The sequence below is a fragment of the Pleurodeles waltl genome, chromosome 4_1 (genome assembly GCF_031143425.1).
Source record: "Pleurodeles waltl isolate 20211129_DDA chromosome 4_1, aPleWal1.hap1.20221129, whole genome shotgun sequence".
NCBI classification, from domain to species: domain Eukaryota; kingdom Metazoa; phylum Chordata; class Amphibia; order Caudata; family Salamandridae; genus Pleurodeles; species Pleurodeles waltl.
The window spans coordinates 35,435,057-35,457,919 of NC_090442.1; the positions used below are offsets into that span (position 1 = coordinate 35,435,057).

Genomic DNA, 22,863 nt, shown 5'->3' on the forward strand with positions numbered 1-22,863 from the left:
ACACCAAGGACGTGTTCTTGAAAATAGCCCATTACATGTATTATACACCAGCGCGGATGGTCAAGTGGGGTGCGCGGACATGGCGGTGCTTGTAGGAAAGTACCATCTTGCCTGGCATGTTACCCCCATTTTTCACTGTATATATGTTGTTTTAGTTGTATGTGTCACTGGGACCCTGGTAACCCAGGGCCCCAGTGCTCATAAGTGTGCCTGAATGTGTTACCTGTGTAGTGACTAACTGTCTCACTGAGGCTCTGCTAATCAGAACCTCAGTGGTTATGCTCTCTCATTTCTTTCCAAATTGTCACTAACAGGCTAGTGACCATTTTTACCAATTTACATTGGCTTACTGGAACACCCTTATAATTCCCTAGTATATGGTACTGAGGTACCCAGGGTATTGGGGTTCCAGGAGATCCCTATGGGCTGCAGCATTTCTTTTGCCACCCATAGGGAGCTCTGACAATTCTTACACAGGCCTGCCACTGCAGCCTGAGTGAAACAACGTCCACGTTATTTCACAGCCATTTTACACTGCACTTAAGTAACTTATAAGTCACCTATATGTCTAACCTTTACCTGGTAAAGGTTAGGTGCAAAGTTACTTAGTGTGAGGGCACCCTGGCACTAGCCAAGGTGCCCCCACATTGTTCAGAGCCAATTCCCTGAACTTTGTGAGTGCGGGGACACCATTACACGCGTGCACTACATATAGGTCACTACCTATATGTAGCTTCACAATGGTAACTCCGAATATGGCCATGTAACATGTCTATGATCATGGAATTGCCCCCTCTATGCCATCCTGGCATTGTTGGCACAATTCCATGATCCCAGTGGTCTGTAGCACAGACCCTGGTACTGCCAAACTGCCCTTCCTGGGGTTTCACTGCAGCTGCTGCTGCTGCCAACCCCTCAGACAGGCATCTGCCCTCCTGGGGTCCAGCCAGGCCTGGCCCAGGATGGCAGAACAAAGAACTTCCTCTGAGAGAGGGTGTGACACCCTCTCCCTTTGGAAAATGGTGTGAAGGCAGGGGAGGAGTAGCCTCCCCCAGCCTCTGGAAATGCTTTGTTGGGCACAGAGGTGCCCAATTCTGCATAAGCCAGTCTACACCGGTTCAGGGGACCCCTTAGCCCTGCTCTGGCGCGAAACTGGACAAAGGAAAGGGGAGTGACCACTCCCCTGACCTGCACCTCCCCTGGGAGGTGTCCAGAGCTCCTCCAGTGTGCTCCAGACCTCTGCCATCTTGGAAACAGAGGTGCTGCTGGCACACTGGACTGCTCTGAGTGGCCAGTGCCACCAGGTGACGTCAGAGACTCCTTCTGATAGGCTCCTTCAGGTGTTAGTAGCCTATCCTCTCTACTAAGTAGCCAAACCCTCTTTTCTGGCTATTTAGGGTCTCTGTCTCTGGGGAAACTTTAGATAACGAATGCACGAGCTCATCCGAATTCCTCTGCATCTCCCTCTTCACCTTCTGATAAGGAAACGACTGCTGACCGCGCTGGAAGCCTGCAAACCTGCAACATAGTAGCAAAGACGACTACTGCAACTCTGTAACGCTGATCCTGTCGCCTTCTCGACTGTTTTCCTGCTTGTGCATGCTGTGGGGGTAGTCTGCCTCCTCTCTGCACCAGAGGCTCCGAAGAAATCTCCCGTGGGTCGACGGAATCTTCCCCCTGCAACCGCAGGCACCAAAAAGCTGCATTACCGGTCCCTTGGGTCTCCTCTCAGCACGACGAGCGAGGTCCCTCGAATCCAGCGACTCTGTTCAAGTGACCCCCACAGTCCAGTGACTCTTCAGTCCAAGTTTGGTGGAGGTAAGTTCTTGCCTCACCTCGCTGGGCTGCCTTGCTGGGAACCGCGACTTTGCAGCTACTCCGGCCCCTGTGCACTTCCGGCGGAAATCCTTTGTGCACAGCCAAGCCTGGGTCCACGGCACTCTAACCTGCATTGCACGACTTTCTAAGTTGGTCTCCGGCGACGTGGGACTCCTTTGTGCAACTTCGGCGAGCACCGTTTCACGCTTCCTCATAGTGCCTGTTTCTGGCACTTCTCCGGGTGCTACCTGCTTCAGAGAGGGCTCCTTGTCTTGCTCGACGTCCCCTCTCTCTGCTGGTCCAATTTGCGACCTCCTGGTCCCTCCTGGGCCTCAGCAGCGTCCAAAAACGCTAACCGCACGATTTGCAGCTAGCAAGGCTTGTTGGCGTTCTTTCGGCAGGAAAACACTTCTGCACGACTCTCCACGGCGAGAGGGATCCGTCCACCAAAGGGGAAGCCTCTAGCCCTTTTCGTTCCTGCAGAAACCTCAGCTTCTTCTGTCCAGTAGAAGCTTCTTTGCACCCGCAGCTGGCATTTCCTGGGCATTTGCCCATCTCCAACTTGCTTGTGACTTTTGGACTTGGTCCCCTTGTTCCACAGGTACCCTAGATTGGAAATCCACAGTTGTTGCATTGCTGGTTTGTGTCTTTCCTGCATTATTCCTCTAACACGACTTCTTTGTCCTTAGGGGAACTTTAGTGCACTTTGCACTCACTTTTCAGGGTCTTGGGGAGGGTTATTTCTCTAACTCTCACTATTTTCTAATAGTCCCAGCGACCCTCTACAAGGTCACATAGGTTTGGGGTCCATTCGTGGTTCGCATTCCACTTTTGGAGTATATGGTTTGTGTTGCCCCTATCCCTATGTTTCCCCATTGCATCCTATTGTAACTATACATTGTTTGCACTGTTTTCTAAGACTATACTGCATATTTTTGCTATTGTGTATATATATCTTGTGTATATTTCCTATCCTCTCACTGAGGGTACACTCTAAGATACTTTGGCATATTGTCATAAAAATAAAGTACCTTTATTTTTAGTATAACTGTGTATTGTGTTTTCTTATGATATTGTGCATATGACACTAAGTGGTACTGTAGTAGCTGCACACGTCTCCTAGTTCAGCCTAAGCTGCTCTGCTAAGCTACCATTATCTATCAGCCTAAGCTGCTAGACACCCTATACACTAATAAGGGATAACTGGGCCTGGTGCAAGGTGCAAGTACCCCTTGGTACTCACTACAAGCCAGTCCAGCCTCCTACATTGGTTGTGCAGCGGTGGGATAAGTGCTTTGAGACTACTTACCACTCTTGTCATTGTACTTTTCATAAGAGAAAAATATACAAAACAAGGTCAGTGTATATACACATAGCCAAAAAGTTTTGCATTTCCTCTTTTCACTCTTTTCTAAGTGCTGAAAAGTACTTCTAACTTTCTAAAAAGTTCTAAAAAGTTTAAAAAAGTTTTTTTTCTCTGTCTTTCTAAAAGCTCTGACAATCTTTTTATCTTTTACTATCACTTTAACTCTCTCTAAAAATGTCTGGCACAGGAAAAAAAATGTTGATCTGTCCAAACTTGCATATGATCACCTTAGCTGGAAAGGAGCAAGGAATCTCGGCATAGAGAGAGGTTTGAGTGTAGGGAAGAATCCTTCCTTAGAACTGTTAATTAACATGCTTAGAGTACAGGATAAGGCCATAAGTGCCCAATCTGTAGAAAAAGTAGCTAATGGTTCTCAATCTGATCCAGGGACTCCCCCAGGAAAAGATTCAGGAAAAAAACTTCCTAGCCTGCCCATTACTAGACAGTCTAGCATAGTTGGTAATGATGATGAGCCACACCATATAAATAGTGTTGTCTCACATCATAGCAAAAACATTTATTCTCACCATACTGGTAGTGATGTTTCTGTTAGCCAAGCTGTTAGGGTGGCTTCTGTAAGGGACAGGTCTCCTTCTGTCCATTCTCACCATACTTCTGTTTCAAGGCATGTCCCTCCCACCCACCCTGATGACAGATTGTTAGAAAGGGAGCTCAATAGATTGAGAGTGGAACAAACCAGACTGAAGCTCAAGAAGCAACAGCTGGATTTGGATAGACAGACTTTAGAAGTAGAGAAGGAGAGACAGAAACTGGGTTTAGAAACCCATGGTGGCAGCAGCAGTATTCCCCATAGTCATCCTGCAAAAGAGCATGATTCCAGGAATCTGCATAAGATAGTTCCCCCTTATAAGGAGGGGGATGACATTAACAAGTGGTTTGCTGCACTTGAGAGGGCCTGTGTTGTACAGGATGTCCCTCAAAGGCAGTGGGCTGCTATCCTATGGCTATCATTTAGTGGAAAAGGTAGGGATAGGCTCCTTACTGTGAAAGAAAATGATGCTAATAATTTCCAAGTTCTTAAGAATGCACTCCTGGATGGTTATGGCTTAACCACTGAACAGTACAGGATAAAGTTCAGAGAGACCAAAAAGGAGTCTTCACAAGACTGGGTTGATTTCATTGACCATTCAGTGAAGGCCTTGGAGGGGTGGTTACATGGCAGTAAGGTTTCTGACTTTGAAAGCCTGTATAACTTGATCCTGAGAGAGCATATTCGTAATAATTGTGTGTCTGATTTGTTGCACCAGTACTTGGTGGACTCTGATCTGACCTCTCCCCAAGAATTGGGAAAGAAGGCAGACAAATGGGTCAGAACAAGGGTGAACAGAAAAGTTCATACAGGGGGTGACAAAGATGGCAACAAAAAGAAGGATGGTAAGTCTTCTGACAAGGGTGGGGACAAATCTAAAAATGAGTCTTCATCAGGCCCACAAAAACACTCTGGTGGGGGTGGTGGGCCCAAATCCTCTTTTAATCAGAACAAGGAAAAGAAACCATGGTGCTATTTATGCAAAATAAAAGGCCATTGGACAACAGATCCCAGTTGTCCAAAGAAAAGCACCAATGCTCCTACCACTACAACCCCTACTGCTACACCTAGTGTCCCTACTAATAGCAGTGGTGGTGGGAGCAAACCTACTAATAGCCAATCCAAGGGAGTAGCTGGGCTCACTATTGGTAACTTAGTTGGGGTTGGCCTTGTTAGGGAGGCCACAGAGGCGGTGTTAGTCTCTGAGGGGGCTATTGATTTAGCCACCTTAGCTGCTTGTCCCCTTAATATGGATAAGTACAGGCAGCTACCCCTAATAAATGGTGTTGAGGTTCAGGCCTACAGGGACACTGGTGCCAGTGTGACTATGGTCATAGAGAAACTGGTCCACCCTGAACAACACCTACTTGGTCACCAGTACCAAGTAACCGATGCTCACAACAACACACTTAGCCACCCCATGGCTGTTGTAAATCTCAACTGGGGGGGGGTTACTGGTCCAAAGAAAGTTGTGGTAGCTTCAGATTTACCTGTAGACTGTCTATTAGGGAATGATTTGGAGACATCAGCTTGGTCAGATGTGGAGTTGGAGGCCCATGCAGCAATGCTGGGCATCCCAGGGCATATTTTTGCTTTGACAAGGGCTCAGGCCAAAAAGCAAAAAGGACAGGGAAACTTGGATCCTGGAACAATGGACCAAGTGCTCCCTAAAGCTAGGGCTAGTAGAAGCAAACCACTTCCTACTATCCCTCCCTCTACAGTGGATTCAACTTCTGAGGAAGAAGACTTCCCTCCCTGTGCAGAACCTACACCAGAGGAGCTGGAAGCAGACACTGCTGAGCTTTTGGGTGAAGGGGGGCCTGCCAGAGAGGAGCTGAGTGTGGCACAGCAAACCTGTCCCACATTAGAGGGTCTCAGACAGCAAGCTGTCAAACAGGCTAATGGGGATGTCAGTGACTCTCACAGAGTTTACTGGGAGGACAACCTCTTGTACACTGAGCATAGGGATCCTAAACCTGGAGCTGCCAGGAGATTAGTGATTCCTCAGGAGTACAGAAAGTTCCTCCTAACACTGGCACATGACATTCCCTTAGCTGGGCATCTAGGACCAATGAAAACTTGGGACAGGCTTGTTCCCCTGTTTCATTGGCCTAGAATGTCTGAGGACACAAAGGAATTTTGTAAGTCCTGTGAAACCTGTCAAGCCAGTGGCAAGACAGGTGGCACCCCAAAGGCACCCCTTATCCCACTGCCTGTGGTTGGGGTTCCCTTTGAAAGGGTAGGGGTTGACATAGTTGGCCCCCTTGACCCTCCTACTGCTTCAGGCAATAGATTTATCTTGGTGGTAGTGGACCATGCCACAAGATATCCTGAAGCTATTCCTTTAAGGACCACTACAGCACCTGCAGTGGCAAAGGCCCTCCTGGGAATATTTTCCAGGGTGGGCTTCCCAAAGGAAGTGGTATCAGACAGGGGAAGCAATTTCATGTCTGCATACTTAAAGGCCATGTGGAAGGAGTGTGGTGTAACGTACAAGTTCACAACACCCTATCATCCACAAACAAATGGACTGGTGGAGAGATTTAATAAAACTCTCAAAGGCATGATTATGGGTCTCCCTGAAAAACTCCGCAGGAGATGGGATATCCTTCTACCATGCCTCCTTTTTGCCTACAGGGAGGTACCCCAGAAAGGAGTGGGCTTCAGCCCCTTTGAACTTCTTTTTGGACACCCTGTTAGGGGTCCACTCACACTTGTAAAGGAGGGTTGGGAACAACCTTTAAAAGCTCCTAAGCAGGATATTGTGGATTATGTACTTGGCCTCAGATCAAGGATGGCTGAGTACATGAAAAAGGCCAGTAAAAACCTTCAGGCCAGCCAAGAGCTCCAGAAGCAATGGCATGATCAGAAGGCTGTTTTGGTTCAGTACCAACCAGGGCAGAAAGTGTGGGTCTTGGAGCCTGTGGCCCCAAGAGCACTCCAAGATAAATGGAGTGGTCCCCACACAATTGTTGAAAAGAAGGGAGAAGTCACCTATTTAGTTGACTTAGGCACTGCCAGGAGTCCCCTTAGGGTGCTCCATGTCAACCGCCTGAAACCCTACTATGACAGGGCTGATCTCACCCTGCTCATGGCAACTGATGAGGGACAGGAAGAAAACAGTGATCCTCTACCTGATCTCTTCTCTTCCACAGAACAAGATGCTCTTGTGGAAGGTGTAGTTTTGGCTGATTGTCTTACTGCTGAGCAGAAAGATAATTGCATAAATCTCCTAGATCAATTCTCTGAACTCTTCTCTACTGTGCCAGGTACCACTTCTTGGTGTGAGCACACTATAGATACTGGAGACAGTTTACCTGTCAAAAGTAAGATCTATAGGCAGCCTGACCATGTCAGGGACTGCATAAAGCAAGAGGTCCAGAAAATGTTAGAACTAGGAGTGGTTGAGCACTCGGACAGTCCATGGGCTTCTCCTGTGGTACTGGTACCAAAACCCCATTCCAAAGATGGAAAGAAGGAAATGCGGTTTTGTGTAGACTATAGAGGTCTCAACTTGGTAACCAAAACTGATGCTCACCCTATACCCAGGGCAGATGAGCTCATAGATACACTGGCATCTGCCAAGTATCTAAGCACTTTTGATTTGACTGCAGGGTATTGGCAGATCAAATTGTCAGAAGATGCTAAACCTAAGACTGCATTTTCAACCATTGGAGGACATTACCAGTTTACTGTAATGCCTTTTGGTTTGAAAAAAGCACCTGCCACTTTTCAGAGGTTGGTGAACACAGTCCTGCATGGGCTGGAAGCTTTCAGTGCAGCATATTTGGACGATATAGCTGTCTTTAGCTCCAGCTGGGATGATCACCTGGTCCACCTATGGAAAGTTTAGGAGGCCCTGCAAAAGGCAGGCCTCACTATCAAGGCTTCAAAGTGCCAGATAGGGCAGGGTAAGGTGGTTTATCTGGGACACCTTGTTGGTGGGGAACAGATTGCACCACTTCAGGGGAAAATCCAAACAATTATTGATTGGGTTCCCCCTACCACTCAGACTCAGGTGAGAGCCTTCCTAGGCCTCACTGGGTATTACAGGAGGTTCATTAAGAACTATGGCTCCATTGCAGCCCCTCTTAATGACCTCACATCCAAGAAAATGCCTAAAAAGGTATTATGGACAGCAAACTGTCAGAAAGCTTTTGAGGAGCTGAAGCAGGCCATGTGCTCTGCACCTGTCCTGAAAAGCCCTTGTTACTCTAAAAAATTATATGTCCAAACTGATGCATCTGAATTAGGAGTAGGGGCAGTCCTATCACAACTTAATTCTGAGGGCCAGGATCAACCTGTTGCTTTTATTAGTAGGAGGTTGACCCCTAGAGAAAAGCGTTGGTCTGCCATTGAGAGGGAGGCCTTTGCTGTGGTCTGGGCACTGAAGAAGTTGAGGCCATACCTGTTTGGCACTCACTTCATTGTTCAGACAGACCACAAACCTCTACTTTGGCTAAAACAAATGAAAGGTGAAAATCCTAAATTTTTGAGGTGGTCCATATCCCTACAGGGAATGGACTATACAGTGGAACATAGACCTGGGAGTAGCCACTCCAATGCAGATGGACTCTCCAGATATTTCCACTTAGACAATGAAGACTCATCAGGTCATGGCTAGTCTTATTGTCCTTCGTTTGGGGGGGGGGTTGTGTAGGAAAGTACCATCTTGCCTGGCATGTTACCCCCATTTTTCACTGTATATATGTTGTTTTAGTTGTATGTGTCACTGGGACCCTGGTAACCCAGGGCCCCAGTGCTCATAAGTGTGCCTGAATGTGTTACCTGTGTAGTGACTAACTGTCTCACTGAGGCTCTGCTAATCAGAACCTCAGTGGTTATGCTCTCTCATTTCTTTCCAAATTGTCACTAACAGGCTAGTGACCATTTTTACCAATTTACATTGGCTTACTGGAACACCCTTATAATTCCCTAGTATATGGTACTGAGGTACCCAGGGTATTGGGGTTCCAGGAGATCCCTATGGGCTGCAGCATTTCTTTTGCCACCCATAGGGAGCTCTGACAATTCTTACACAGGCCTGCCACTGCAGCCTGAGTGAAACAACGTCCACGTTATTTCACAGCCATTTTACACTGCACTTAAGTAACTTATAAGTCACCTATATGTCTAACCTTTACCTGGTAAAGGTTAGGTGCAAGTTTTTGTTCAGAGCCAATTCCCTGAACTTTGTGAGTGCGGGGACACCATTACACGCGTGCACTACATATAGGTCACTACCTATATGTAGCTTCACAATGGTAACTCCGAATATGGCCATGTAACATGTCTATGATCATGGAATTGCCCCCTCTATGCCATCCTGGCATTGTTGGCACAATTCCATGATCCCAGTGGTCTGTAGCACAGACCCTGGTACTGCCAAACTGCCCTTCCTGGGGTTTCACTGCAGCTGCTGCTGCTGCCAACCCCTCAGACAGGCATCTGCCCTCCTGGGGTCCAGCCAGGCCTGGCCCAGGATGGCAGAACAAAGAACTTCCTCTGAGAGAGGGTGTGACACCCTCTCCCTTTGGAAAATGGTGTGAAGGCAGGGGAGGAGTAGCCTCCCCCAGCCTCTGGAAATGCTTTGTTGGGCACAGAGGTGCCCAATTCTGCATAAGCCAGTCTACACCGGTTCAGGGGACCCCTTAGCCCTGCTCTGGCGCGAAACTGGACAAAGGAAAGGGGAGTGACCACTCCCCTGACCTGCACCTCCCCTGGGAGGTGTCCAGAGCTCCTCCAGTGTGCTCCAGACCTCTGCCATCTTGGAAACAGAGGTGCTGCTGGCACACTGGACTGCTCTGAGTGGCCAGTGCCACCAGGTGACGTCAGAGACTCCTTCTGATAGGCTCCTTCAGGTGTTAGTAGCCTATCCTCTCTCCTAAGTAGCCAAACCCTCTTTTCTGGCTATTTAGGGTCTCTGTCTCTGGGGAAACTTTAGATAACGAATGCACGAGCTGTAGGAGGCTGGACTGGCTTGTAGTGAGTACCAAGGGGTACTTGCACCTTGCACCAGGCCCAGTTATCCCTTATTAGTGTATAGGGTGTCTAGCAGCTTAGGCTGATAGATAATGGTAGCTTAGCAGAGCAGCTCAGGCTGAACTAGGAGACGTGTGAAGCTACTACAGTACCACTTAGTGTCATATGCACAATATCATAAGAAAACACAATACACAGTTATACTAAAAATAAAGGTACTTTATTTTTATGACAATATGCCAAAGTATCTTAGAGTGTACCCTCAGTGAGAGGATAGGAAATATACACAAGATATATATACACAATAGCAAAAATATGCAGTATAGTCTTAGAAAACAGTGCAAACAATGTATAGTTACAATAGGATGCAATGGGGAAACATAGGGATAGGGGCAACACAAACCATATACTCCAAAAGTGGAATGCGAACCACGAATGGACCCCAAACCTATGTGACCTTGTAGAGGGTCGCTGGGACTATTAGAAAATAGTGAGAGTTAGAAAAATAACCCTCCCCAAGACCCTGAAAAGTGAGTGCAAAGTGCACTAAAGTTCCCCTAAGGACAAAAGAGTCGTGTTAGAGGAATAATGCAGGAAAGACACAAACCAGCAATGCAACAACTGGGGATTTCCAATCTAGGGTACCTGTGGAACAAGGGGACCAAGTCCAAAAGTCACAAGCAAGTCGGAGATGGGCAGATGCCCAGGAAATGCCAGCTGCGGGTGCAAAGAAGCTTCGACTGGACAGAAGAAGCTGAGGTTTCTGCAGGAACGAAAAGGGCTAGAGACTTCCCCTTTGGTGGACGGATCCCTCTCGCCTTGGAGAGTCGTGCAGAAGTGTTTTCCCGCCGGAAGGACGCCAACAAGCCTTGCTACACGCAAATCGTGCGTTTCGCGTTTTTGGACGCTGCTGGGGCCCAGGGGGGACCAGGAGGTCGCAAATTGGACCTGCAGAGAGAGGGGACGTCGAGCAAGACAAAGCGCCCTCACTGAAGCAGGTAGCTCCCGGAGAAGTGCCAGAAACAGGCACTACGAGGATGCGTGAAACGGTGCTCGCCGAAGTTGCACAAAGGAGTCCCACGTCGCCGGAGACCAACTTAGAAAGTCGTGCAATGCAGGTTAGAGTGCCGTGGACCCAGGCTTGGCTGTGCACGAAGGATTTCCGCCGGAAGTGCACAGGGGCCGGAGCAGCTGCAAAGTCGCGGTTCCCAGCAATGCAGCCCAGTGAGGTGAGGCAAGGACTTACCTCCACCAAACTTGGGCTGAAGAGTCACTGGACTGTGGGGGTCACTTGGACAGAGTCGCTGGATTCGAGGGACCTCGCTCGTCGTGCTGAGAGGAGACCCAAGGGACCGGTGATGCAGCTTTTTGGTGCCTGCGGTTGCAGGGGGAAGATTCCGTCGACCCACGGGAGATTTCTTCGGAGCTTCTGGTGCAGAGAGGAGGCAGGCTACCCCCACAGCATGCACAAGCAGGAAAACAGTCGAGAAGGCGGCAGCATCAGCGTTACAGAGTTGCAGTAGTCGTCTTTGCTACTATGTTGCAGGTTTGCAGGCTTCCAGCGCGGTCAGCGGTCGTTTCCTTATCAGAAGGTGAAGAGGGAGATGCAGAGGAACTCGGATGAGCTCTTGCATTCGTTATCTAAAGTTTCCCCAGAGACAGAGACCCTAAATAGCCAGAAAAGAGGGTTTGGCTACCTAGGAGAGAGGAAAGGCTACTAACACCTGAAGGAGCCTATCAGCAGGAGTCTCTGACGTCACCTGGTGGCACTGGCCACTCAGAGCAGTCCAGTGTGCCAGCAGCACCTCTGTTTCCAAGATGGCAGAGGTCTGGAGCACACTGGAGGAGCTCTGGACACCTCCCAGGGGAGGTGCAGGTCAGGGGAGTGGTCACTCCCCTTTCCTTTGTCCAGTTTCGCGCCAGAGCAGGGGCTAAGGGGTCCCTGAACCGGTGTAGACTGGCTTATGCAGAATTGGGCACATCTGTGCCCAACAAAGCATTTCCAGAGGCTGGGGGAGGCTACTCCTCCCCTGCCTTCACACCATTTTCCAAAGGGAGAGGGTGTCACACCCTCTCTCAGAGGAAGTTCTTTGTTCTGCCATCCTGGGCCAGGCCTGGCTGGACCCCAGGAGGGCAGCTGCCTGTCTGAGGGGTTGGCAGCAGCAGCAGCTGCAGTGAAACCCCAGGAAGGGCAGTCTGGCAGTACCAGGGTCTGTGCTACAGACCACTGGGATCATGGAATTGTACCAACAATGCCAGGATGGCATAGAGGGGGCAATTCCATGATCATAGACATGTTACATGGCCATATTCGGAGTTACCATGGTGAAGCTACATATAGGTAGTGACCTATATGTAGTGCACGCGTGTAATGGTGTCCCCGCACTCACAAAGTTCAGTGAATTGGCTCTGAACAATGTGGGGGCACCTTGGCTAGTGCCAGGGTGCCCTCACACTAAGTAACTTTGCACCTAACCTTTACCAGGTAAAGGTTAGACATATAGGTGACTTATAAGTTACTTAAGTGCAGTGTAAAATGGCTGTGAAATAACGTGGACGTTATTTCACTCATGCTGCAGTGGCAGGCCTGTGTAAGAATTGTTAGAGCTCCCTATGGGTGGCAAAAGAAATGCTGCAGCCCATAGGGATCTCCTGGAACCCCAATACCCTGGGTACCTCAGTACCATATACTAGGGAATTATAAGGGTGTTCCAGTAAGCCAATGTAAATTGGTAAAAATGGTCACTAGCCTGTCAGTGACAATTTGGAAAGAAATGAGAGAGCATAACCACTGAGGTTCTGATTAGCAGAGCCTCAGTGAGACAGTTAGTCACTACACAGGTAACACATTCAGGCACACTTATGAGCACTGGGGCCCTGGGTTACCAGGGTCCCAGTGACACATACAACTAAAACAACATATATACAGTGAAAAATGGGGGTAACATGCCAGGCAAGATGGTACTTTCCTACACAACCCCCCCCCAAACGAAGGACAATAAGACTAGCCATTACCTGATGAGTCTTCATTGTCTAAGTGGAAATATCTGGAGAGTCCATCTGCATTGGAGTGGCTACTCCCAGGTCTATGTTCCACTGTATAGTCCATTCCCTGTAGGGATATGGACCACCTCAACAATTTAGGATTTTCACCTTTCATTTGTTTTAGCCAAAGTAGAGGTTTGTGGTCTGTCTGAACAATGAAGTGAGTGCCAAACAGGTATGGCCTCAACTTCTTCAGAGCCCAGACCACAGCAAAGGCCTCCCTCTCAATGGCAGACCAACGCTTTTCTCTAGGGGTCAACCTTCTACTAATAAAAGCAACAGGTTGATCCTGGCCCTCAGAATTAAGTTGTGATAGGACTGCCCCTACTCCTAATTCAGATGCATCAGTTTGGACATAGAATTTTTTAGAGTAACAAGGGCTTTTCAGGACAGGTGCAGAGCACATGGCCTGCTTCAGCTCCTCAAAAGCTTTCTGACAGCTTGCTGTCCATAATACCTTTTTAGGCATTTTCTTGGATGTGAGGTCATTAAGAGGGGCTGCAATGGAGCCATAGTTCTTAATGAACCTCCTGTAATACCCAGTGAGGCCTAGGAAGGCTCTCACCTGAGTCTGAGTGGTAGGGGGAACCCAATCAATAATAGTTTGGATTTTCCCCTGAAGTGGTGCAATCTGTTCCCCACCAACAAGGTGTCCCAGATAAACCACCTTACCCTGCCCTATCTGGCACTTTGAAGCCTTGATAGTGAGGCCTGCCTTTTGCAGAGCCTCCAAAACTTTCCAAAGGTGGACCAGGTGATCATCCCAGCTGGAGCTAAAGACAGCTATATCATCCAAATATGCTGCACTGAAAGCTTCCAGCCCTTACAGGACTGTGTTCACCAACCTCTGAAAAGTGGCAGGTGCATTTTTCAAACCAAAAGGCATTACAGTAAACTGGTAATGTCCTCCAATGGTAGAAAATGCAGTCTTAGGTTTAGCATCTTCTGACAATTTGATCTGCCAATACCCTGCAGTCAAATCAAAAGTGCTTAGATACTTGGCAGATGCCAGTGTATCTATGAGCTCATCTGCCCTGGGTATAGGGTGAGCATCAGTTTTGGTTACCAAGTTGAGACCTCTATAGTCTACACAAAACCTCATTTCCTTCTTTCCATCTTTAGAATTGGGTTTTGGTACCAGTACCACAGGAGAAGCCCATGGACTGTCAGAGTGCTCAACCACTCCTAGTTCCAACATTTTCTGAACTTCTTGTTTTATGCAGTCCCTGACATGGTCAGGCTGCCTATAGATTTTACTTTTGACAGGTAAACTGTCTCCAGTATCTATAGTGTGCTCACACCAAGAAGTGGTGCCTGGCACAATAGAGAAGAGTTCTGAAAATTGTCCTAGGAGATTTATGCAATTATCTTTCTGCTCAGCAGTAAGACAATCAGCCAAAACTACACCTTCCACAAGAGCATCTTGTTCTGTGGAAGAGAAGAGATCAGGTAGAGGATCACTGTCTTCTTCCTGTCCCTCATCTGTTGCCATGAGCAGGGTGAGATCAGCCCTGTCATAGTAGGGTTTCAGGCGGTTGACATGGAGCACCCTAAGGGGACTCCTGGCAGTGCCTAAGTCAACCAAGTAGGTGACTTCACCCTTCTTTTCAACAATTGTGTGGGGTCCACTCCATTTATCTTGGAGTGCTCTTGGGGCCACAGGCTCCAAGACCCACACTTTCTGCCCTGGTTGGTACTGAACCAAAACAGCCTTCTGATCATGCCATTGCTTCTGGAGCTCTTGGCTGGCCTGAAGGTTTTTACTGGCCTTTTTCATGTACTCAGCCATCCTTGATCTGAGGCCAAGTACATAATCCACAATATCCTGCTTAGGAGCTTTTAAAGGTTGTTCCCAACCCTCCTTTACAAGTGTGAGTGGACCCCTAACAGGGTGTCCAAAAAGAAGTTCAAAGGGGCTTAAGCCCACTCCTTTCTGGGGTACCTCCCTGTAGGCAAAAAGGAGGCATGGTAGAAGGATATCCCATCTCCTGCGGAGTTTTTCAGGGAGTCCCATAATCATGCCTTTGAGAGTTTTATTAAATCTCTCCACCAGTCCATTTGTTTGTGGATGATAGGGTGTTGTGAACTTGTAAGTTACACCACACTCCTTCCACATGGCCTTTAAGTATGCAGACATGAAATTGCTTCCTCTGTCTGATACTACTTCCTTTGGGAAGCCCACCCTGGAAAATATTCCCAGGAGGGCCTTTGCCACTGCAGGAGCTGTAGTGGTCCTTAAAGGAATAGCTTCAGGATATCTTGTGGCATGGTCCACTACCACTAAGATAAACCTATTGCCTGAAGCAGTAGGAGGGTCAAGGGGGCCAACTATGTCAACCCCTACCCTTTCAAAGGGAACCCCAACCACAGGCAGTGGGATAAGGGGTGCCTTTGGAGTGCCACCTGTCTTGCCACTGGCTTGACAGGTTTCACAGGACTTACAAAATTCCTTTGTGTCCTCAGACATCCTAGGCCAATGAAACAATGGAACCAATCTGTCCCAAGTTTTCATTTGACCCAGGTGCCCAGCTAGGGGAATGTCATGTGCCAGTGTTAGGAGGAACTTTCTGTACTCCTGAGGAATCACTAATCTCCTGGCAGCTCCAGGTTTAGGATCCCTATGCTCAGTGTACAAGAGGTTGTCCTCCCAGTAAACTCTGTGAGAGTCACTGACATCCCCATTAGCCTGTTTGACAGCTTGCTGTCTGAGACCCTCTAATGTGGGACAGGTTTGCTGTGCCACACTCAGCTCCTCCCTGGCAGGCCCCCCTTCACCCAAAAGCTCAGCAGTGTCTGCTTCCAGCTCCTCTGGTGTAGGTTCTGCACAGGGAGGGAATTCTTCTTCCTCAGAATTAGAATCCACTGTAGAGGGAGGGATAGTAGGAAGTGGTTTGCTTCTACTAGCCCTAGCTTTAGGGAGCACTTGGTCCATTGTTCCACGATCCAAGCTTCCCTGTCCTTTTTGCTTTTTGGCCTCAGCCCTTGTCAAAGCAAAAATATGCCCTGGGATGCCCAGCATTGCTGCATGGGCCTCCAACTCCACATCTGACCAAGCTGATGTCTCCAAATCATTCCCTAATAGACAGTCTACAGGTAAATCTGAAGCTACCACAACTTTCTTTGGACCAGTTACCCCCCCCAGTTGAGATTTACCACAGCCATGGGGTGGCTTTGTGTTATGTTGTGAGCATCGGTTACTTGGTACTGGTGTCCAAGTATGTGTTGTTCAGGGTGCACCAGTTTCTCAATCACCATTGTGACACTGGCACCTGTGTCCCTGTAGGCCTGGACCTCAACACCATTTATTAGGGTTAGTTGCTTGTACTTCTCCAAGTTATGGGGGCAAGCAACCAAAGTGGCTAAATCAATAGCCCCTTCAGAGACTAAAGTAGCCTCTGTGGTCTCCCTAATCAGACCAACCCCAACTAAATTACCAAAAGTGAGCCCAGCTACTCCCTTGGATTGGCTATTAGTAGGTTTGCTCCCACCACCACTGCTATTAGTAGGGACACTAGGTGTAGCAGTAGGGGTTGTAGTGGTAGGAGCTGTGGTGCCTTTCTTTGGACAACTGGGATCTGTTGTCCAATGGCCTTTTATTTTACATAAATAGCACCATGGTTTCTTTTCCTTGTTCTGATTAAAGGAGGATTTGGACCCACCACCCCCACCAGAGTGTTTTTGTGGGCCTGATGAAGACTCATTTTTAGATTTGTCCCCACCCTTGTCAGAAGACTTACCATCCTTCTTTTTGTTGCCATCTTTGTCACCCCCTGTATGAACTTTTCTGTTCACTCTTGTTCTGACCCATTTGTCTGCCTTCTTTCCCAATTCTTGGGGAGAGGTCAGATCAGAGTCCACCAAGTACTGGTGCAACAAATCAGACACACAATTATTAAGAATATGCTCTCTCAGGATTAAGTTATACAGGCTGTCATAATCAGTAACTTTACTGCCATGTAACCACCCCTCCAAGGCCTTCACTGCCTGGTCAATGAAATCAACCCAGTCTTGTGAAGACTCCTTTTTGGTCTCTCTGAACTTTATCCTGTACTGTTCAGTGGTTAAGCCATAACCATCCAGGAGTGCATTCTTAAGAACTTGGAAATTATTAGCATCATTTTCTTTTACAGTAAGGAGCCTATCCCTACCTTTTCCAGTAAATGATAGCCATAGGATAGCAGCCCACTGCTTTTGAGGGACATCCTGTACAGCACAGGCCCTCTCAAGTGCAGCAAACCACTTGTTAATGTCATCCCCCTCCTTATAAGGGGGAACTATCTTGTGCAGATTCCTGGAATCATGCTCTTTTGCAGGTTGACTATGGGGAATACTGCTGCTGCCACCATGGGTTTCTACACCCAACTTCTGTCTTTCCCTCTCTACTTCTAAAGACTGTCTATCCAAATCCAGCTGTTGCTTCTTGAGCTTCAGTCTGGTTTGTTCCACTCTCAATCTATTGAGCTCCCTTTCTAACAATCTGTCATCAGGGTGGGTGGGAGGGACATTTCTAGATACAGAGGTATGATGGGAATGAACAGAAGGAGACCTGTCCCTTACAGAGGGCACTCTAACAGCTTGGCTACCAGTATAATGTGAGAGCACACCATTAGTATGGTGTGATTCAATCTCTGTACCAACTATGCTAGACTGTCTAGTAATGGGCAGGCTGAGAAGTTTCTTTCCTGAACCTTTTCCTGGGGGAGTCCCTGGATCAGATTGAGAACCATTAGCTACTTTTTCTACAGATTGGGCACTTATGGCCTTATCCTGTACTCTAAGCATATTAATTAACAGTTCTAAAGAAGGATTCTTCCCTACACTCAAACCTCTCTCTATGCAGAGACTCCTTGCTCCTTTCCAGCTAAGGTGATCATATGCAAGTTTGGACAGTTCAACATTTTTTCCTGTGCCAGACATTTTTTTGAGAGAGTTAAAGTGATAGAAAAAGAGAAAAAAGTTTTCAGAACTTTTTGGAAAGACAGAAAAAAAACTTTTTAAACTTTTAAGAACTTTTTGAAAGTTTAGAAGTACTTTTCAGCACTTAGAAAAGAGTGAAAAGAGGAAATGCAAAACTTTTTGGCTATGTGTATATACACTGACCTTGGTTTGTATATTTTTCTCTTATGAAAAGTACAATGACAAGAGTGGTAAGTAGTCTCAAGCACTTATCCCACCACTGCACAACCAATGTAGGAGGCTGGACTGGCTTGTAGTGAGTACCAAGGGGTACTTGCACCTTGCACCAGGCCCAGTTATCCCTTATTAGTGTATAGGGTGTCTAGCAGCTTAGGCTGATAGATAATGGTAGCTTAGCAGAGCAGCTCAGGCTGAACTAGGAGACGTGTGAAGCTACTACAGTACCACTTAGTGTCATATGCACAATATCATAAGAAAACACAATACACAGTTATACTAAAAATAAAGGTACTTTATTTTTATGACAATATGCCAAAGTATCTTAGAGTGTACCCTCAGTGAGAGGATAGGAAATATACACAAGATATATATACACAATAGCAAAAATATGCAGTATAGTCTTAGAAAACAGTGCAAACAATGTATAGTTACAATAGGATGCAATGGGGAAACATAGGGATAGGGGCAACACAAACCATATACTCCAAAAGTGGAATGCGAACCACGAATGGACCCCAAACCTATGTGACCTTGTAGAGGGTCGCTGGGACTATTAGAAAATAGTGAGAGTTAGAAAAATAACCCTCCCCAAGACCCTGAAAAGTGAGTGCAAAGTGCACTAAAGTTCCCCTAAGGACAAAAGAGTCGTGTTAGAGGAATAATGCAGGAAAGACACAAACCAGCAATGCAACAACTGGGGATTTCCAATCTAGGGTACCTGTGGAACAAGGGGACCAAGTCCAAAAGTCACAAGCAAGTCGGAGATGGGCAGATGCCCAGGAAATGCCAGCTGCGGGTGCAAAGAAGCTTCGACTGGACAGAAGAAGCTGAGGTTTCTGCAGGAACGAAAAGGGCTAGAGACTTCCCCTTTGGTGGACGAATCCCTCTCGCCTTGGAGAGTCGTGCAGAAGTGTTTTCCCGCCGGAAGGACGCCAACAAGCCTTGCTACACGCAAATCGTGCGTTTGGTGTTTTTGGACGCTGCTGGGGCCCAGGGGGGACCAGGAGGTCGCAAATTGGACCTGCAGAGAGAGGGGACGTCGAGCAAGACAAAGAGCCCTCACTGAAGCAGGTAGCACCCGGAGAAGTGCCAGAAACAGGCACTACGAGGATGCGTGAAACGGTGCTCGCCGAAGTTGCACAAAGGAGTCCCACGTCGCCGGAGACCAACTTAGAAAGTCGTGCAATGCAGGTTAGAGTGCCGTGGACCCAGGCTTGGCTGTGCACGAAGGATTTCCGCCGGAAGTGCACAGGGGCCGGAGCAGCTGCAAAGTCGCGGTTCCCAGCAATGCAGCCCAGCGAGGTGAGGCAAGGACTTACCTCCACCAAACTTGGGCTGAAGAGTCACTGGACTGTGGGGGTCACTTGGACAGAGTCGCTGGATTCGAGGGACCTCGCTCGTCGTGCTGAGAGGAGACCCAAGGGACCGGTGATGCAGCTTTTTGGTGCCTGCGGTTGCAGGGGGAAGATTCCGTCGACCCACGGGAGATTTCTTCGGAGCTTCTGGTGCAGAGAGGAGGCAGGCTACCCCCACAGCATGCACAAGCAGGAAAACAGTCGAGAAGGCGGCAGGATCAGCGTTACAGAGTTGCAGTAGTCGTCTTTGCTACTATGTTGCAGGTTTGCAGGCTTCCAGCGCGGTCAGCGGTCGTTTCCTTATCAGAAGGTGAAGAGGGAGATGCAGAGGAACTCGGATGAGCTCTTGCATTCGTTATCTAAAGTTTCCCCAGAGACAGAGACCCTAAATAGCCAGAAAAGAGGGTTTGGCTACCTAGGAGAGAGGAAAGGCTACTAACACCTGAAGGAGCCTATCAGCAGGAGTCTCTGACGTCACCTGGTGGCACTGGCCACTCAGAGCAGTCCAGTGTGCCAGCAGCACCTCTGTTTCCAAGATGGCAGAGGTCTGGAGCACACTGGAGGAGCTCTGGACACCTCCCAGGGGAGGTGCAGGTCAGGGGAGTGGTCACTCCCCTTTCCTTTGTCCAGTTTCGCGCCAGAGCAGGGGCTAAGGGGTCCCTGAACCGGTGTAGACTGGCTTATGCAGAATTGGGCACATCTGTGCCCAACAAAGCATTTCCAGAGGCTGGGGGAGGCTACTCCTCCCCTGCCTTCACACCATTTTCCAAAGGGAGAGGGTGTCACACCCTCTCTCAGAGGAAGTTCTTTGTTCTGCCATCCTGGGCCAGGCCTGGCTGGACCCCAGGAGGGCAGCTGCCTGTCTGAGGGGTTGGCAGCAGCAGCAGCTGCAGTGAAACCCCAGGAAGGGCAGTCTGGCAGTACCAGGGTCTGTGCTACAGACCACTGGGATCATGGAATTGTACCAACAATGCCAGGATGGCATAGAGGGGGCAATTCCATGATCATAGACATGTTACATGGCCATATTCGGAGTTACCATGGTGAAGCTACATATAGGTAGTGACCTATATGTAGTGCACGCGTGTAATGGTGTCCCCGCACTCACAAAGTTCAGTGAATTGGCTCTGAACAATGTGGGGGCACCTTGGCTAGTGCCAGGGTGCCCTCACACTAAGTAACTTTGCACCTAACCTTTACCAGGTAAAGGTTAGACATATAGGTGACTTATAAGTTACTTAAGTGCAGTGTAAAATGGCTGTGAAATAACGTGGACGTTATTTCACTCAGGCTGCAGTGGCAGGCCTGTGTAAGAATTGTTAGAGCTCCCTATGGGTGGCAAAAGAAATGCTGCAGCCCATAGGGATCTCCTGGAACCCCAATACCCTGGGTACCTCAGTACCATATACTAGGGAATTATAAGGGTGTTCCAGTAAGCCAATGTAAATTGGTAAAAATGGTCACTAGCCTGTCAGTGACAATTTGGAAAGAAATGAGAGAGCATAACCACTGAGGTTCTGATTAGCAGAGCCTCAGTGAGACAGTTAGTCACTACACAGGTAACACATTCAGGCACACTTATGAGCACTGGGGCCCTGGGTTACCAGGGTCCCAGTGACACATACAACTAAAACAACATATATACAGTGAAAAATGGGGGTAACATGCCAGGCAAGATGGTACTTTCCTACACGAGCTCAGCCGAGTTCCTCTGCATCTCCCTTTCACCTTCTGATAAGGAAACGACTGCTGACCGCGCTGGAAGCCTGCAAACCTGCAACATAGTAGCAAAGACGACTACTGCAACTCTGTAACGCTGATCCTGTCACCTTCTCGACTGTTTTCCTGCTTGTGCATGCTGTGGGGGTAGTCTGCCTCCTCTCTGCACCAGAAGCTCCGAAGAAATCTCCCGTGGGTCGACGGAATCTTCCCCCTGCAACCGCAGGCACCAAAAAGCTGCATTACCGGTCCCTTGGGTCTCCTCTCAGCACGACGAGCGAGGTCCCTCGAATCCAGCGACTCTGTCCAAGTGACCCCCACAGTCCAGTGACTCTTCAGTCCACGTTTGGTGGAGGTAAGTCCTTGCCTCACCTCGCTGGGCTGCATTGCTGGGAACCGCGACTTTGCAGCTACTCCGGCCCCTGTGCACTTCCGGCGGAAATCCTTTGTGCACAGCCAAGCCTGGGTCCACGGCACTCTAACCTGCATTGCACGACTTTCTAAGTTGGTCTCCGGCGACGTGGGACTCCTTTGTGCAACTTCGGCGAGCACCGTTTCACGCATCCTCGTAGTGCCTGTTTCTGGCACTTCTCCGGGTGCTACCTGCTTCAGAGAGGGCTCCTTGTCTTGCTCGACGTCCCCTCTCTCTGCTGGTCCAATTTGCGACCTCCTGGTCCCTCCTGGGCCTCAGCAGCGTCCAAAAACGCTAACCGCACGATTTGCAGCTAGCAAGGCTTGTTGGCGTTCTTTCGGCGGGAAAACACTTCTGCACGACTCTCCACGGCGAGAGGGATCCGTCCACCAAAGGGGAAGCCTCTAGCCCTTTTCGTTCCTGCAGAAACCTCAGCTTCTTCTGTCTAGTAGAAGCTTCTTTGCACCCGCAGCTGGCATTTCCTGGGCATTTGCCCATCTCCGACTTGCTTGTGACTTTTGGACTTGGTCCCCTTGTTGCACAGGTACCCTAGATTGGAAATCCACAGTTGTTGCATTGCTGGTTTGTGTCTTTCCTGCATTATTCCTCTAACACGACTTCTTTGTCCTTAGGGGAACTTTAGTGCACTTTGCACTCACTTTTCAGGGTCTTGGGGAGGGTTATTTCTCTAACTCTCACTATTTTCTAATAGTCCCAGCGACCCTCTACAAGGTCACATAGGTTTGGGGTCCATTCGTGGTTCGCATTCCACTTTTGGAGTATATGGTTTGTGTTGCCCCTATCCCTATGTTTCCCCATTGCATCCTATTGTAACTATACATTGTTTGCACTGTTTTCTAAGGCTATACTGCATATTTTTGCTATTGTGTATATATATCTTGTGTATATTTCCTATCCTCTCACTGAGGGTACACTCTAAGATACTTTGGCATATTGTCATAAAAATAAAGTACCTTTATTTTTAGTATAACTGTGTATTGTGTTTTCTTATGATATTGTGCATATGACACTAAGTGGTACTGTAGTAGCTTCACACGTCTCCTAGTTCAGCCTAAGCTGCTCTGCTAAGCTACCATTATCTATCAGCCTAAGCTGCTAGACACCCTATACACTAATAAGGGATAACTGGGCCTGGTGCAAGGTGCAAGTACCCCTTGGTACTCACTACAAGCCAGTCCAGCCTCCTACAGTGCTGGCTTGGGTGCGGACAAGACGGCACACTTACTCCCATATTGTGGCAATGCCTGGTCGCCCCTTTCTGCCAGACAGTCCTCCAAGCGATTGACGAAATCCACGATACTAACATACCACGATTCCCTAGCTATGTCTTATTGGGCATCCCCGACCCCCACACATACCTGCTTCGTACACCTCAGGGCCGGGGACCATTCCTACTCTTACTGACCGTTTACATAAGTTGTGGGCCCTCAAGGTTTTGGAAAAAGTAACAGCAGCAGAA

General features: G+C 48.4%; 1 protein-coding gene across 3 annotated transcripts in view; it reads left to right on the forward strand.

Moving 5' to 3' along the window:
* The window catches only part of LOC138287327 (zinc finger protein 850-like), a 144,575-nt gene that overhangs the window by 115,108 nt on the left and 6,604 nt on the right, over positions 1 to 22,863 (forward strand). The window lies entirely within an intron of this gene.